Source organism: Ambystoma mexicanum, chromosome 8 (genome assembly GCF_040938575.1).
Source record: "Ambystoma mexicanum isolate Mex_15411 chromosome 8, UKY_AmexF1_1, whole genome shotgun sequence".
In the NCBI taxonomy this organism is placed as follows: domain Eukaryota; kingdom Metazoa; phylum Chordata; class Amphibia; order Caudata; family Ambystomatidae; genus Ambystoma; species Ambystoma mexicanum.
This window is the reverse complement of record NC_090929.1, coordinates 334,576,813-334,593,160: the sequence shown is the minus strand read 5'-3', so window position 1 is coordinate 334,593,160 and position 16,348 is coordinate 334,576,813. Positions and strand designations below refer to the sequence as shown.

At 47.3% G+C, this 16,348-nt stretch overlaps 1 protein-coding gene across 8 annotated transcripts in view; it reads right to left on the bottom strand.

Annotated features, from left to right (window-relative positions):
- Positions 1 to 16,348, bottom strand: part of TRAF2 (TNF receptor associated factor 2) — a 1,562,837-nt gene that overhangs the window by 9,792 nt on the left and 1,536,697 nt on the right. The gene's annotated exons all lie outside the window — the stretch shown is intronic.

Genomic DNA, 16,348 nt, shown 5'->3' with positions numbered 1-16,348 from the left:
GCAGTGCATACTGCTGCCAGTAATTTACATAAAATAGTCTCTTAAATGATGATCCCGACAATTTAAGTCCCCACTAACGCCCCAGTTTCCAGGCTGTGAGGAGGGTGTGAACGATTGCATTCTTCGACAAGAAGAGATGAGACTTTTTAAGGAAAGAAGAACAAGTTACTTACCAACTGGTAACGTTCTTTCGATTGGATGTTCCTCCAACGTATTCCTCATCTTAGATGTATTCCATCCAGCTTTGCTGCTCTTCGGAAATTCTTTCGGCAGAAGGGCACCGTGCGTCGATGTCGTCGAGTCGATGGCCCCTCGAAGGCCTTCGTCGAGGGTGACGTCATCGGGTGTATAAGTAGCACGCACGGCGCCCGCCCGTTGGCCTCAGTTCTGTGTCCTCCAACGTATTCCTCATCTTAGACAGACTCCCAAAGCAGTATGGACAATTCCTCTGGAGGAGGGGGTAGATGTTTCGATACTCTTAGATGGCTGAGTATAGTTCTGCTTTTCCAAAAGCTAGCTCCCTAGACTGGAAAGCATCCAGGATATAGAATTTTGAGACGGTGTGTAGCGAAGACCAAGTTGCTGCTTCGCAAATGGATCTTATTGGAACACCTCTTTGAAGGGCCGTGGAGGAGGCGATGCCTCTGGTGGAATGAGCCCTTAACCCTTCCGGAGGGTCTTTTTGAGCTAGTCTGTAGCATTCTGAAATGCAAAGCACAATCCAGCGTGAAATTGTCTGTTTTGTCACCGATTGACCCAGTTTCCTTCCTGTGCAATCTATAAACTGCTGGTTTTCCACTCTAAGTCTGGAAAGTCTAGAGATGTAAAAGCTTAAAGCTCTTTTCGGATCCAACCTGTGTAATCTTTCAGATATTACTTTCGGTAAAAATGATGGTTTTACCCTCAACACAACTCTGTCCTTATGGAACACATTATAGGGTGGCCCAGAAGACGGTGCCTGCAATTCGCTCACTCTTCTTGCTGATGTTAGAGCAACCAAGAAGGCTGTTTTCCACGTTAGTAATCTTAATGGACACGTGCGCATAGTCTCAAAAGGAGCACACATTAAGAATTTTAGGACTAAATTTAGATCCCAGATCGGTACTTGAAATGGGTGAGGAGGAAACACATTAGTGTGTCCTTTTAAGAATTGTATTATCAAAAGGAATTTTGAAGTAGGAGCATTCTTCCGATGACCGCTTGAAAATGGAAAGCACCGCAAGGTAACCTTTTATTGTTCCAATATTCAGACCTCTGTGTGCTAGGGTCAGAAGGAAAGATAATACTTCCGGAATAGAACATAGAAAAGGATCGACATTCTTTTCTCTGCACCAGATGCAAAACTTTTTCCAACGGCAACGGTATAGAGACTTTGTTGCTGGCCTTCTTGCCGAAAGCAACACCTCCATATCAGCATCTGGAAGGTTCCAATCCCTGTATCTCAGCCTTTCAGATACCAAGCATGAAGGTTGAGCGTTTTGACCTCTGGATGGAGAACCTGACCTTCCATTTGAGAGAGAAGGTTCTCTCTCTGAGGAAGACGTACTGGAGGACAGATGGACATGTCTAGAAGCTCGGGTACCACGTTCTCCTGGCCCAATCCGGGGCAATTAGGATCATGCGGCTCTGAAACCTTCTCAGCCTCCTGATGACCTGAGGAATGACGGGAATCGGAGGGAACGCGTACAATAGTGGGAAATTCCACTCCACCATGAACGCGTCGCCCAGGGCTCCTCTCGGGGGAAATTCCCTTGAGCAATACCTTTTGCATTTTCGGTTGATTCCGGTTGCAAACAGGTCTACTTGAGGGGTTCCCCAAAGGGCGAAGATCTCTTGAATGACTTCCTGAGCCAGTTCCCATTCGTGGGATACCGTGCTCCACCTGCTCAGAGCATCTGCCGTCATATTCTCTTCCCCCGCTAGATGAATTGCTGTTAAAGAGATTCCTCCTGAATCGCCCAATACCAGAGCTGCATTGCCTCTCTGCACAGGGGTAGTGACCCCCACGCCTCCTCTTTTCTTTAGGTAGTGCATGGCCACTGTGTTGTCTGTCATTATCGGGAAATTCTTTCCCCTGACAGATGGCAGGAAGGCCTTCAGCGCTAATCTGATTGCCCTCCGCTCTAAAAGGTTGATATGTAGTTTGGACTCCGATGGAGACCAACGACCGCTGATTGTCAAATCGTTGGCATGAGCTCCCCACCCCAGGAGTTAGACGTCCGTCACTACTGTGATCTCCGGCCACGGTTGCCAAAAGGGTTCTCCTTTTAGGATGTTCTCTGTACAGTTCCACCATAGAAGGTCTTGTCTGACCTTGTTCGGAATCTGAAGAAGATCTGTCATTTGACCCGAGAACTGGGACCACTGAGTCTTTAGGGCTCATTGAAGGGATCTCATCCTCAAGCATGCCTCTGGCACCAGAAAAATGCAGGATGCCACGAGGCCGAGCAACCTTAAAAAGTCGTAAGCCTGGAGATTTTGGGCATTTTGGAAATGGAATCCATCTTAAGAATGTCTTGAGCCCTCGACTTGGGAGGCAAGCGCTTTCCCAAGGACGTGTCTAATACAGCTGCTATGTACTGAAGCTGTTGGGAAGGTGTCATCTGTGACTTCTTGAAATTGAGGGAGAAGCCCAGTTTCTGGAGGAAGTGGCAGGTGACTTTCAGATGATCCAGTGCTTGCTCGGCAGAGCGCGCTCTGATCAACCAATCGTCCAGGTAAGGGTAGACATGAATCCCCCCTCTCCTGAGGTGCGCTGCCATCACTACTATTAACTTGGTGAAGACTCTAAAGGCGGAGGTCAACCCGAATGGCAGGACTCGTAACTGATAGTGTGAGTCGCCAACTACGAACCTCAGGTATTTTCTGTGTTTGAGATGAATCGGCACATGAAAGTAAGCATCCTGGAGGTCCAATGACACCAACCAGTCCTGGGGTTGAAGGGCCTGAAGGATCTGAGAAAGGGTAACCATCTTGAACTTGTCCTTCCTGAGGAACTTGTTCAAGTTTCTTAAGTTCAAGATGGGTCTCAGTCCTCCCTCCTTTTTGAGGATAAAAAAATACGGGGAGTACCAACCCTTGTTCCTCTCCACTGCAGGTACTGGTTATATAGCACATTTCTCCAGCAGGGTTAGAACTTCCTGCTGTAGGAGTGGGTTTGAAAGTTTCAACGGGTGTCTCCCTCGTGGATTGCTTTGAAGTTGCTTTAGAAAAGTAAGGCAATAGCCTATATTCTAGATATTATTTCTAGAGCCCAAACATCTGAAGTAATGGCTCGCCATTCTTGCAGATGCTGCGACAGCCTGCCTCCTACAGGTGTTTTGTGGTGCAAGTCCTCAAAGTGGTTTTGTGGCGGATGTTGCAGCTGCTGATGACAAAGAGGCTGCAGCTGGAGTTGGCTTAGCACGTTTTCCTCGTCCACCCAGAGTGGCCTTTCTTTGGCCCCTTTGACTGGCCATTCCTCTCATCTTCCCATATGAGGTGTAATAACGATAGGATTGTCCCCTCCATGATTGCCCTTGCGCACGAAAAGGCTGAGGTTGCCTAATAGCAGCTCCTAAGGATTCTGCCGCTGCTTTTGAGGTCTGAAACCTCTCAAGGCTCTCGTCAGCCTTGTTGCCTTGTTGCCAAAAAGGTGAGACCCATCAAAAGGCATGTTCAGGAGGCGGTTCTGTACGCCCGGTGCAAAACCCTACTTCCGTAACCACGCAAACCTGCGCATTACCGTGCTAGTGCCCATGGACCTGCTTACACTATCCGCAGTGTCCAATCCAGATTGAAGGGATTCCTGCATGGCCTCCTTTCCATCTCTAACGATGGCTAGGAAACCTTACCATTCTTCCCCTTCTGGTATGTGCTCTGCCGCCATTGCAATGCACTCCCATAGAGTGTACGAAAATGTTGCCAAGGCACATGTGGAGTTGGCAGATTTTAATGCCATGTTCCTGGCTAAAAATACCTTCCGTGCCCAACCATCCACACGCTTATCGTCCCTGTCTGAAGGGATAGAAGGGTACGCAAGTTTGTTGGAAGCTGTGGCTGCCTGTATGACCAAACTCTCGGGAGTTGGATGTTTTGACAGATAACCGGGGTCGCTACTGGCTGGGCGGTATTTTGATGCGAGGGATTTATTTACCGGAGGAATAGAATCCGGAGTTTCCCAATTCTTGGCCACCCTGTTTTGTAAGGCTACATGAAAAGGTAGTACTGGATCTTCAGTGGGACCATGGTCCAATATGTCTGTTAAATCGTCCTGGACGAATTGGGCTGGTGGTCTAGCCCATCCCAAGTAATCTACCACCTTGGTCATTAACTGACGGTAAGATGGACTGGCATGCTCTCCTGGATCTTGAAAGGAAGCGCCCCCAATTCAGCACGATCCTCCCCGCAATGAGAGACAATAAGGGACTCTCCCGTAGTGGGAATAAGACCAGGACAGAGTGCGGGTGAGCGTAAGTGGGAGTTTATCCAAGGATAAGGCATGCAAAGAACTCTGCAACCTACGAGAGCGCTCTGCCTGACAATAGCAAAGACAGGCGTATTTCTAATACAAAAAACGTCATCAACACCTAAACACTATAGGGGGCACAAGTCAATTGGGATTGGGTGGTGTCGACTAACTATAGGTGTTGCTGCCGCGGGGTTGGTCTTGGCGGGACGACGTCACTGGTCAGCCTCGTGGGTTGGGTTGGGCCTGGCAGGCCGGCTTGAGGTCATCCGTACGGTGTTGATGTGCTGGGGCAGCCTGTGACAATGACGAATACCTTTCCTGTCTCATTTGCCCTAGGCCATGCACACTACAGTTATTCAGAAAATGACATTTATGTTCATTAATAAATCGCTTCACCAGCTTATCTTATAAAATAAACACAACACATGAGGAATGCACCTCGTGAGAGGTCTGGTGGTTGTCGGTTGGGGTGAGATTTACCTGTGTCCTATTGACCGGTATTTTAGGTCACGGGACGGGGCTCTGGGACCTAGGCCGAGTGATACATGTCTGTCTGCTGCGTCAGGAGTTATTATATAGATGGGTCTCTGTGTCTTGTCCCAATGATGGGGGTCGTCCTTACACGGGGTCAGGATTCTTGGGGGGTTCGTGGGATTTATGAGGGGTGCTGGTAGATCAGTGGGTTCATCGGTGGGTTTATTACCGTGCTGTAAATAACACAGGTGGCGGGCTGTGGCCTTGGTTGCGGCGCCGGGGGCCTCTGACTCTCTGAAGTAACGCCAGCTTGGTTGGGGGAGGTGAGGGAGCGCGGCACAAGTCTTAGCTTTTTTTATCTGGCAGGCTTGGTGGGGTGGGAGAGGGAATGACCTTGCATATACTCACAAAGGTATTTTCCTCGTGCGTTGCTGATCAGTGAAGGCAGGAGTTTTGTACTGTTCTGCCTTATTTTAACGTTATTCAGACACATATATAGATACACATTTCAATTTCGTTACACATTTCTTTAATATAGTCGGTTCCAGTACCTTTTCATTACCTAACATTATGTTCACTACATTGTGTGCGTATTGTATGTACATTAGACGTTATACGAGGGATATCTAGGTTATGGCCTACAGAGATTGATGCTCGCCGCTTTGGGTGATCCAAAACATATATGAGTTCAAGTTTCTACATACTATTGAAAAACACTTTTACAAATAGAGGTTACACGTTTGGTCAACATCTTTCTCCGTGGTTATAGCAGCATTAGTCCAGACCTGGAGGGATATCATATAACGTTACATTTTTATGGTTTATTCACATTTTAAACAGAGGTAGTTCATTAATACCAATACTTGAATTATTTTCTACCTTCTTCAGATAGTGATGCTTCAGCTTTTTTTTTCCGTTGCCCCGGCCTTGCGGTCCGGGTCATACGGGGTGCAATATCACATTGTTACTAATATAATGTTGCCGTGTTGGCATCTCGGGTTTAGCTCATCTCCGACTTTCTCATGGGAACGCGCTCGCAGCGGATCTGTCAGGGCTGCTGAGGCGACAGAGATGCATGAAAGGCCCTCCAAAGGTGGGGGCCTCGTTACAGTGTGCTGAACTCACACCATGTTTGCTAGGCAAGATGGCGTCTAGGCCTAACTTAATTTTTGGTAAATGCAAAGACAGGGTGCGTGTGGGCAATGTCGTCGGCGGGTGAACCCTCCTCCACCTGGGCCCGGGTGGCATGAGGGTGCGCCCATCGATTCATGGTCCTCACCTGGGGAGGGAGCTGTAGGTGAGGAGGGCCTCGTGGCCATTCCTCCCCTACATTTCCCCCCTTTCGTTACTTAAAGTAACGAATTTCTTTAGCTCTTCTAATCTTCTACATTCTTGTTCCTCTAACACTGCACCATCCCATGCAGGGGTTCCTTTTATAGGCATCCATGCTCTGCACACACCCCTTAAGCTCTCACCTCTCCTAGCATACTCGTCTGGTGTACATGTCAAATATATACAGTCGCCAGTTTCTTCCAGATCTACCCAGACCTCCTCGTACCATTCCAGTTCTACGTCTCGTGGTTCTTTAATCGTGGTGTGCCATAGCTTATCTACTATGTACTTGTCACGGCACATAGGCACTAACTGGTACCTGGGGGTGTTGTCTGTTCCTGTCTGCACATGTACTTCTTGTGTTGCTTTAATTGTACCACCGGAGTTGCCCATTGTCACCATCATCATTGCACCGTTAGGAACTGCATTAGCGCAACATCGGAGGCCCACCTGGCACAGGCAGAACATCACAAGGACGACCACCACTATTGGTATCAGGAACTTCATTGTCACTCCAAGCCATGAGGGAACCCAAGAGAAGATATTGTTGAACCACGAGCTATCCTCAGCTCCACCTTCCATTTTCATCTTCTCGCCCAGGTTATGTACTGCTTCAATAACGTGGGACAGGGACCCATTTTCTGCGTCTTCGGAAGGTACGAACGTGCAGCACGCACTTCCTATTTTTCGGCAAACACCTCCATCGATTGCTGTTAACAGGTCTAGAACATACCTGTTCTGCATGGTCATTAATCGCAGAGCTCGTAGTTCCACCTTTATTATGTTAAACCCTTCTTCAGTGTCATTGGCCAACTGGATCAGTTCCCACCGTGTGATCTGGAGCCATTTTGCATTTGCTCTTGCTTGGACACTTGATACTAGCGAAGCAAAGAATGTTTCCACGGAGCTGAACAGGCGATACCTGTCTGGGATTTGTGCCAATAAATCAGATGATGCTTGTGATATGTAGTTCGAGGCTCGCTTGTTCCTTGAGAGCTCTTCTCCCTTCCCTCCGGAGGACAGGACATAAAGGTGCGCTTGTGTAGTTGGAGAAGCTGCATTCTGGTTCAAGCCTTCTTTCATCATGTTACTTCTGTCAATATGGCTTTCTGGAATCACCATTAGTGTTGAGTGCAAAGTGGCCATTGAGCAGCTACCACTCCATGATTGGGGAAGATGCAGGTACGCCTTGTTTCCGCATACCCAGTAGGTGTCCATTAGTGCTGCTGTCCCTTTTTTCATATCTGGGATGGTGAGAGTTTTGTTACAGTTCTTGTTCGTTCCCATTGCCATTTTTCCTTCTCCCTTGAAACATAGTTCGTTTTGTATTTCACTTTGTAGCTTGAAGGGTTTCTCCATCGCTGTTACCCATGTTAGTTTAGGGATGTGTTCTTTCCATATTGGCAAGCACGTTCTTTCCATCCACCGCAACTTGTCCGGTTGGACACCTTTCAGTGCTTCTGCCTTGCACAGCACTTCTTCGTCTTTCCATTTGTTTTCGGAAAACAGTGTCCCTTGTATTGCAAAGAAAGGTTCTTTAAGACAGATCACTCCAGACGCTTGCGAATAGCACGTTTTGTTGTTCTGTAGCATTCTGAAAGAGACATCGTGTGCTTGGAAAGTGTTCTTTATTCTACACAGCGTGAGATGAAGGAGACATTGGGCATCCACAATGGGCAATTCTCGTGGCAACAATACTTTAGGTGTGCCTGATGCATGGGGGATAAGTGAGCAGACATAACAGCTCTCATTGGTTGTCTGTTTGGCTGTTGTGCTCATATCTGCATACCATTTATTTGCTTGGTGAGGGTGTCGTGGGTCTTCCATTTTGTCTAACCCTAGCCCATAATACTCATCATACCCTTTTCCACCAGTCTCTCTTCTCCGCCTACTTTTCTCCCTTCTTCTGTACCTTCTCGTTATAGTAGGTGAAGAACCAGGCCCCCCTTCCTCCTTCCCACCCCCCTTTTCTAATTCTTCATATAGGGACTTGTGTTCTGTCATCATAATCACTTTTCCATCCTCCTTAATAAACAAGAGATCGTTGTTTGAAATTGGGGCGGGAGGGATCGTGCGGTTGTTGTATGTTCCAGGTTGGGACATTGTGTCATTGTTTAAATTTTTGGTTCTTGATTGTGACAGGACAGCAGTGGGTGGTGTAGTATAGTAACCCCATACAAAGTGTGATCCATCCCAGATCAAGAAATCACCTTCTTTGATACCTACAGTCGGAATTGTTTTTGTTCCAGGAGCAAGGGTGGTGTTGTTACCCCCTCCCCCCTCGTTCATCTCGGTAGAGATGAACGCTATAATCCAGTGTAATACCAGACAAAACATTGAGATGAAGAACACAATAGCACACATTGATAAACCACATTCAAATGAATATGTTAATCTAGCCACTAACATTTCTCTAAATCTAATATATCTATTAGTTGCAGGCTGCCCGTTCGATGCCATGGTAAATCCTGTTTGAGACACAAAAGTTTATTAAATACAAACATGTGAGCATTTCCATATTGCAACGTTTCGGTGATAAAATATAGGGTTGGGTGAGGGAGGGGGTGTGTTGACAGACAAGGTAGCCTTTCAATCATCATTATTCGTACCTTACTATATATATATATAAATAATAAAAAACATGACAGTTTAAAAACAACAATAATAAAAAAACTTCTTAAAGAGTACAGGAGAGGGAAAAAGAACCCCACGCAAAACTTTCAAAAATTGTAATAAAAAGAAAATTTCCATATACATATGTACATGTTTTAGTCCAGGACATTTGTTGCGCGCTAATTGTGTTCACTGTTCATCTCATAATGCACACACACTTCCAATCATTCATTCCGCACAACTTCATCGTCCGCTGTTGTCTGTGCCTCATCCTGCACCTCACTCTCCGCAGCGCTGTAAGCTTTACGTACATCTGTCAAATGCACCCAATATCGCAGGCCCTTAACCTTTACTGCTGTAGGCGTGCAAAACACTACCTCATAGGGGCCATGGAAACGTGGTGCGTTCCACCTCCGCACAAAACTTCTAACATATATAAGGTCACCAGGCATTAGCTGTAGTGGTTTTTCAGGCAACCTGGTTGGTTCAGTCGCGTTCCCCTCCTCTCTTGTCGAGGGTGGGGCTAGTTGCTTTGCAATTACGCGCGCTGCCCGTGTCAGTTTTCGCAGGTATTCTGTGAACTCCTCCCCCAATATAGCTGCGCTTCTGTGTGCATCAGAACGCTCACGGAGAGGCGAATGCGCTGTGTGCATTCTTCTTCCCGTGACGATCTCGTGCGGGGACAAATGGTGATCCTTACTTGGCTGGTTTCGTAGCTCAAACAAGGCCAAAGGCAGGCAGTACATCCAAGTCTTTTTAAGGGAAAAACAAAGTTTTGATAATCTGCTTTTTAACAGGCCGTTTATCTTTTCTACGACACCATTACTTTGAGGATGATAAATCGAACATAATTTGTGCTTTATTCCTAATAATGTAGTCACTTCTTTAAAGAGTTCATTAACAAAATGCGTCCCGTTATCTGAGCGAATAACGTCGCAAATTCCCCAGCGCGGAAACACTTCCCGCACTAGGAACTTCGCGGCGCCCTTCGCGTCAGGGCGGGCACAAGGGCCTGCCTCCACCCACCTTGAAAATGGACATACAACCACAATCATGTATCGAGCTCCGTTACACCTTTCTCCCATGTCTACATAATCAATGTGGAGTTCTCTGAATGGGCCACTTGGTTTTGGTATCGTACCCCTTAGTGTACGCAAGGTCATACCTGAGTTGTAAATTTGACATGTCGTACATTCTAGGGCTAACCTCGTGACGTGTTCCTGGAGGCACGGTGCAAACCAATCTTCTTGTATCTCTGCCATTATGTGTTTCTTTGTGTTGTGTGCAGGAAAATGTAGTTGTTGAAATGCTATTTCTACCAGCGTAATTGGCATTACCACTTTTCCTGAACTCTCTTGTCGCCACAATAAATCAGTCGGTGATTTGCTGCATCCTCTCTTAGTCCACAGCAATTTTTCTTCTGCACTAGCTCCCTCTTGCAGCTCTATTATCTCCTGTGTGGACATCATGTTGTATCCTGTGGGGACCTCTTGGCTTGCTGTGTGGTGCAACAAGTACTCTCCTACTTCACCTTTTTGTAGATATGAAGCTGCTTTGGCAGCGGCGTCTGCTGCCGCGTTCCCCAAAGATATAAAATCTGTATTGGTGGTATGAGCTTGACATTTTACGATGGCCACTGCCGTGGGGTCTTGCAGGGCCTCAATCAGTTCTTTCAATAATTCTGCATGCTGGACTGGCGTTCCGTCTGCTCGTCGGAACCCTCTCCGCCCCCACCGGGCCAACCCACCGTGAACTGTTGTTGTCATGTATGCTGAGTCTGTATATATGGTCACTGCGCACCCCTTGGCGGCATGCAATGCTTCTATTAGCGCTATTAGTTCTGCTGCTTGCGCTGAATATTGTGATGGGAGGCGGTGTTGTACTAGTATCTCATATTCATCTTCCTCTAATCGTACCACTGCCATACCCACATGCTTTTCTCCTGTCTCCATGTCTATTGATGCTGACCCGTCCACAAAGTACACCTCACCCTCGGTCAGGGCATTTTCAAAAATCACTGGATCCTCACTTTCGTCACCTGTGTATGTGGCGCAGTTGTGGTTTTGCATGTCCTCTACAGTGCATTCCTCTGTGATGAATGTGGCTGGGTTCACTGTTTTACATCTTACTATATGGATGTTAGCGCTGGACAGTATTATCTCATATGCTGTGGCGCGTTGTGTTGTTAATGTGCTCTTTGTTCGCTCTAATATTGCAAAAAGTGAGTGTTCCACAAACAGTGTCACCGGGCAGCCCATCACTATCGTGGCACTTTTTTCAATTGCGAACGCGGCTGCAGCTAGGGATTGCTCGCATGCGAAATGACCTTGCATTACTGCGTCTAGGGTGCCGCTATAGTAAGCGAGTGGTTTGTGCCCTAGAGATGTTTTCTGTGTCAATACTGCTGTCATCAGTGTTCCTTTGCAGTGTGAAAATAAGAAGAATTCGCGCCCATAATCTGGGTTTGCTAGTACTGGAGCGCTTGATATCAGCTCTTTTAGTGAGTTAAATGCTGTGTTCATCACCTCTGTCCATTCTATGTGTTTGTGTTCTTGTTGTGCTTCTTTCAGTGCCTGTAGCAGGGGCCTTGTGTACGCCGCATAGTCCAATATCCATGCTCGGCAATAGTTACACATACCCAGAAATTTCTGCATCTCTTTTACTGTTTTGGGCTCCCCAATTGTTCTAATCGCCTGTGCCCTGTCTGGTATAATTCGCTTTCCATCCTTTGATATCAACTGACCCAAATATAGGACCTCCGTCAGACAGTATTGTAACTTCCCCTTGTCCACCTTGTACCCCTTATTTGCCAATAATGTCAACAGTGTTATCGAGTCCTGTCTACACTCTTCCTCAGCCTGGGCACAAATCAATAAATCATCAACGTACTGGATCACTGTGCTTTCTACAGACAAATTCCCCAGATCTTCATGTAGTACCCTGTTAAATATGCTTGGGCTCTCGCAATATCCTTGTGGTAATCTGCAGTGTTCGAACCTCCTTCCTCCCAATGTAAATGCTGTCAAGTACCTGCTCTCTTCTGCCAAGGGAATCGAAAAGAATGCATTTTTTAAGTCAATTACTGTGAAGTGTGATGCTTTTTTTGGAATGTTGCACAGTATTGTCGCCGGGTTCGGGACTAGAGGGAACTCCTTCATTACCACATCGTTCAATGGGCGTAAATCTTGTATCATCCTCCATGAACCCCCCTTCGCTTTTTTGATTGGGTAAATGCATGTGTTGCATGGGGAGTTTGAGGGCACTATTATACCCTGTGCTAGCAGTGCTTCGATTGTCTCTCTAATCCCTTCTTCTGCTTCTCGCGACAGTGGATATTGTTTCACCCGGGGTAGTATTGCTCCCTGTTTTATTTTTATCACCACAGGCTGAACTTCATGTAGCAACCCTACATCGTGGGGGCCATTAGTCCATAAGTTAGCGGGTACTGAACTCATGTCTTCATCAAAAAATGTATGCGGTGCTCCTACTACCGCCATTAGTTCAACTTTAGTTTGTCTGGCTGTAACTACAATGTCGCAGGGCATTGCCAGTTCCATCACTACTTCACCATCTCCCTCAGTGTCAGAAAATAGCTCCTCGTCCGAGAGCTCTCTCAGCGGGATATTTGCATTTGTACACAATACTGTCCGCCACTCACACCCTTCCATGTCAATACCGATCACACATATTCTGTTTGCCGATACATGTATTGCATGCAAATCCAACGATAGTACTTCCCCAAGAGCAGTGTCGGGGCTTGCTATGGGACGAAAAAGGAATTCAGCTGGGATTCTCCACTCCACCCTTTTTAGTTCTGGTACTATGAGAGCCAATGTTCTCATACCTTCAACAAACATCTCCTCATTTCTTGGTACCCCTCTGATCTCTTTTATTATTGTGTGGCCGTGTATTACTGCTAATATACGGAGGGGACATATACCTGGCGTTGAACATACGATGCCACTCCCTGTGAATGATATGGTCATGTTTAGTTTGCTCAAGAGATCTCTCCCCAATAAGTTGATGGGAGAGTTTTCATAGTACAGTAAGGGTGCTTTCACTGTTTTACCCCCCACTGTCACATCCAATACCTCTGTGTAAGGAACTTCAATTACAGCCCCAGAGAACCCCTGCGTCTCTAATGTTCTATTAGATAACGGGAACCGGCCCTCTCTAATGCATGATTTCTCCGCTCCCGAATCCACCATGAAAATAAATTGCTTGTCTCCTATCTGCGCTCCTATCAATGGTTCCTCTGATGCATTGTGGGTCGTAGACAGTACTGGACACGCAAGTGCTCTCTGTGGGCTGTCCTATGCGGGGTGTCTCATTGCCCCCCCCTGATCGAAAATGTTCCCCGAAACCACTGACACTCCACTGTAAGGTGCGGGGGCTGGTGCCCCATTAGCTACTGTGGCGAAAGTGTTACCAGGCGTGTAGTGCACATTGTCATTATTCTGTGGGCTGGTTTGTGTTCGATATTGATGTCCGTGTAGTTGTGCGTTATTCCTTTGTACTGCATTGTCTGGTTGCTGGTATTGTCCCATGGGGAGGCCGTAGGGGCTTCCTGGATGGGGGTGTCCATACTGTTCTATCTCTTGGAAACCGTTGTTTTGTCTGCTCCTACACTCCCTTGAGTAATGCCCCCATCTCCCGCAATTCCAACAGCTCCCCTGTGGACCTCTGGGACCCTGCCACCCATTTCCTCCCATTCCTCCATACCCTTGTCCTCCTCTTCGACCCCTGTACCCACCTCTTCCTCCTCTTGGGGCCCACTCTTGCCACGTTGGACCTCCGTTCTGCTCCTGCTCTGTCCACTGTCGTTGCCCTTGTCCTGCCCAATTCGCTGCTATTCTTCCTTGTATTGCTATTTGCCCCTCCTCTCCTTCCTCTCCCTCCCGTATGAGTGGGAGTCCCGCTACCGCTGCTGCGACCTTCACCAATTTTGATTGCACCAACTTCGCCTCATCCGCCAACCTTTTCTGTGCTACTTCCCTCTCTCTTTCTTTGATCCGTTTACAATGGTGTACTATTATGCTTTGGATCTCCGGCCAGCCTTTCGCTTCAACACCTGCTATTTTATCTAGTGCCTTTTGCACTTCCTTTGGGAGCCCTCTCTTAATGATGAAGTAAAATAGAGACGTGGATTGGTGCCAGGGCGTACCCGTTTCCGCTCTCCACATCTCCTGCACCCGGAGAATGTAATCCATAGCGTCCTCCCCGTCATTCATGGTACATTGCATTACTGACTGCAAATCAGGGGTATCTGGGAAGGTTTCCCGCAGTGCGTCCCACACCCTTGCTCGCACGGTGTTAAAAGAAGCCCCATCATGGCGATCACACTCTAAAGTTACAGCTGGAAAACCCGCTTTAGCCCACACTCTGTCTGCCTGATCCCCTACTGCGGACACTAGTAGGCTTTTCACATCGCCTACCGCCAGCGGTATACCCGCGGTATGTTTCTCAAATGCATATATCCACTTGCTTGCCCCTCCTGACAGCTGTGGTAGTAATTTCATTAAGTTAGCCTTGTCCATCTGAGCCCACGGTATATAGTTCGGCCTCCCACCTCCCCTGTGGAGTAATGGGAGTTGTAATTTCCCTTTTGCCGTTGCAGCTTCCTTTTCCTTAGTCACTGTTGACTCTAATGACGCCATCTTCCCCACCCTATTTCTTAGTCGTCCTATCCATTCATCTTCTATAGTCCCCAGTGAACATGCCCCATCTAGCTCCTCGCCTTCTCCTCCTACTGCCATGCTCAATCTATCACTCTCATCCCCCCCTCCTCTGACATCACATAACAAATCCTCTCTGATCCCTCTCTCTCGCGAGACATCACCAATGCTTCCTTCTGCTGTCCCTACTTCTATTATCCTGGTCGGTTCTTCCTCAATTCTGAACAGTATTTCCCCCTTTTTCCATCCTTCCTCAATTTGTCTGCTTTCGCTCGACGCTCTAGACGTGCGTCCAGATTGTGTGGGGGCGCATGCTGTGCGTTCACATATGTCTTTTATTCTTGAGAGCTCATCTCGTGCCACTGTAAGCCTCGACTCTAAGTCACTCGTTAACTTCTCTATGTCCACTCTCTGTGTGCCTCCCTGGGTGCGCTCTCTGGTGTTTTCGTATGGTGGGGGTGCAGTTGGTCTTTGTGGCGTACTGGTTGAAGGGGGAGGCACATAAATCGGGTCGCTATATCCTGCTGCAGGGGCTGGTTTAGGTAATATTGGGTACAACATAACCACTTCCGCAGGCTGTTCTGTATTTAACTGCTCCTTTTCCTCTCGCGGGATCATTAGTGGATTGTCTGTGGTGGAGGGTAAATCAATATTTGGAGCTGGAGCTTTGGGTGGGGGTACTTCCTCAAACAATCTCCAAAGATCTAATATCTCCTTCCTGTTCTGCCATTTTTTTCCCTTATACTTGAGGCGAATACATGTACATACCATATCAAGAATGCTTTTGTCAAAAGACCCTCCTTCTGGCCAAATCTGGGGCAACCCCTCCCCTTTCAATTCTGTTAACCATTGATCATGATATTTATTTATGCGTTCAGCATATCCCGGCAAGCTCTTGCAAATGTGTGACAAGGGAGTTTCAGCCCCCATCCTTTAAATCGCTAGCGCTACCACGTTCGCTTTCGTTGCTTTTTATCAGCTGTAAATATGCGTATGTATTCCTTTATGGCACAGACAAGAGCGGACCTCTTAAAATTATCACCCACCGTTATTCACTGCACAAATCTCTTCTCACTCACCATATCTCATCTCCTTCCCATTCCCAGGCACTCTTATGTGAGCTCACTTGTAATTGATCAAGTACTGGTTATGGCCACACTCTCTGACACCACCTCGCGGCCACCCGTTCGTCTCTCACACTCGTACGGTGCGCGCACCCTTCACAATGTTTTCCACTCACTCTTTTATCTTTCTCCTCCCTTTCCTCCCTAGCCAGCTGTCCCTGTTTTCCTGCTACGGTTACTGTGTACACGTCTGTACGTGCCACTGCTGAGTCCCCACCTTTTAAGATGTTCTAACTTCTTTATACCCTTCTCATTTTCGCCCCCTACCCCGTGGAAATGGAAAAAGAAGAAATAGAGAGAGAGAGCACAATCACTAAAAATATTTCCGGTGTCTCCTTTTGCTAGACACCAATAACTTATTTCTCACTTCTTCATATATTCCCAGTACTAGTCTAGATAGCACTATGCGGCGCCGCCTTCCACCCCCTCTCGGAGCTAGGTTTCCGTCACTTCTACCACGTCACTTATTTCTTACTCCTAATGGCCATATGCAAAAGAAAGAATAAAGAAAGTTTCAAGACCCGTCTGTAGTAGACCCCCGATATTCTTCTCCTCTACCTGTCCCCGTTCTTTTATTCCCAATTCCCTTTCTTTTTCCCCTTAACGATCACTCGCACTCGGTACTCACGTGCCCGTCTTGAACCGATACTCTCCGAAACTGGGTCCGTCCAGGCGGCTTC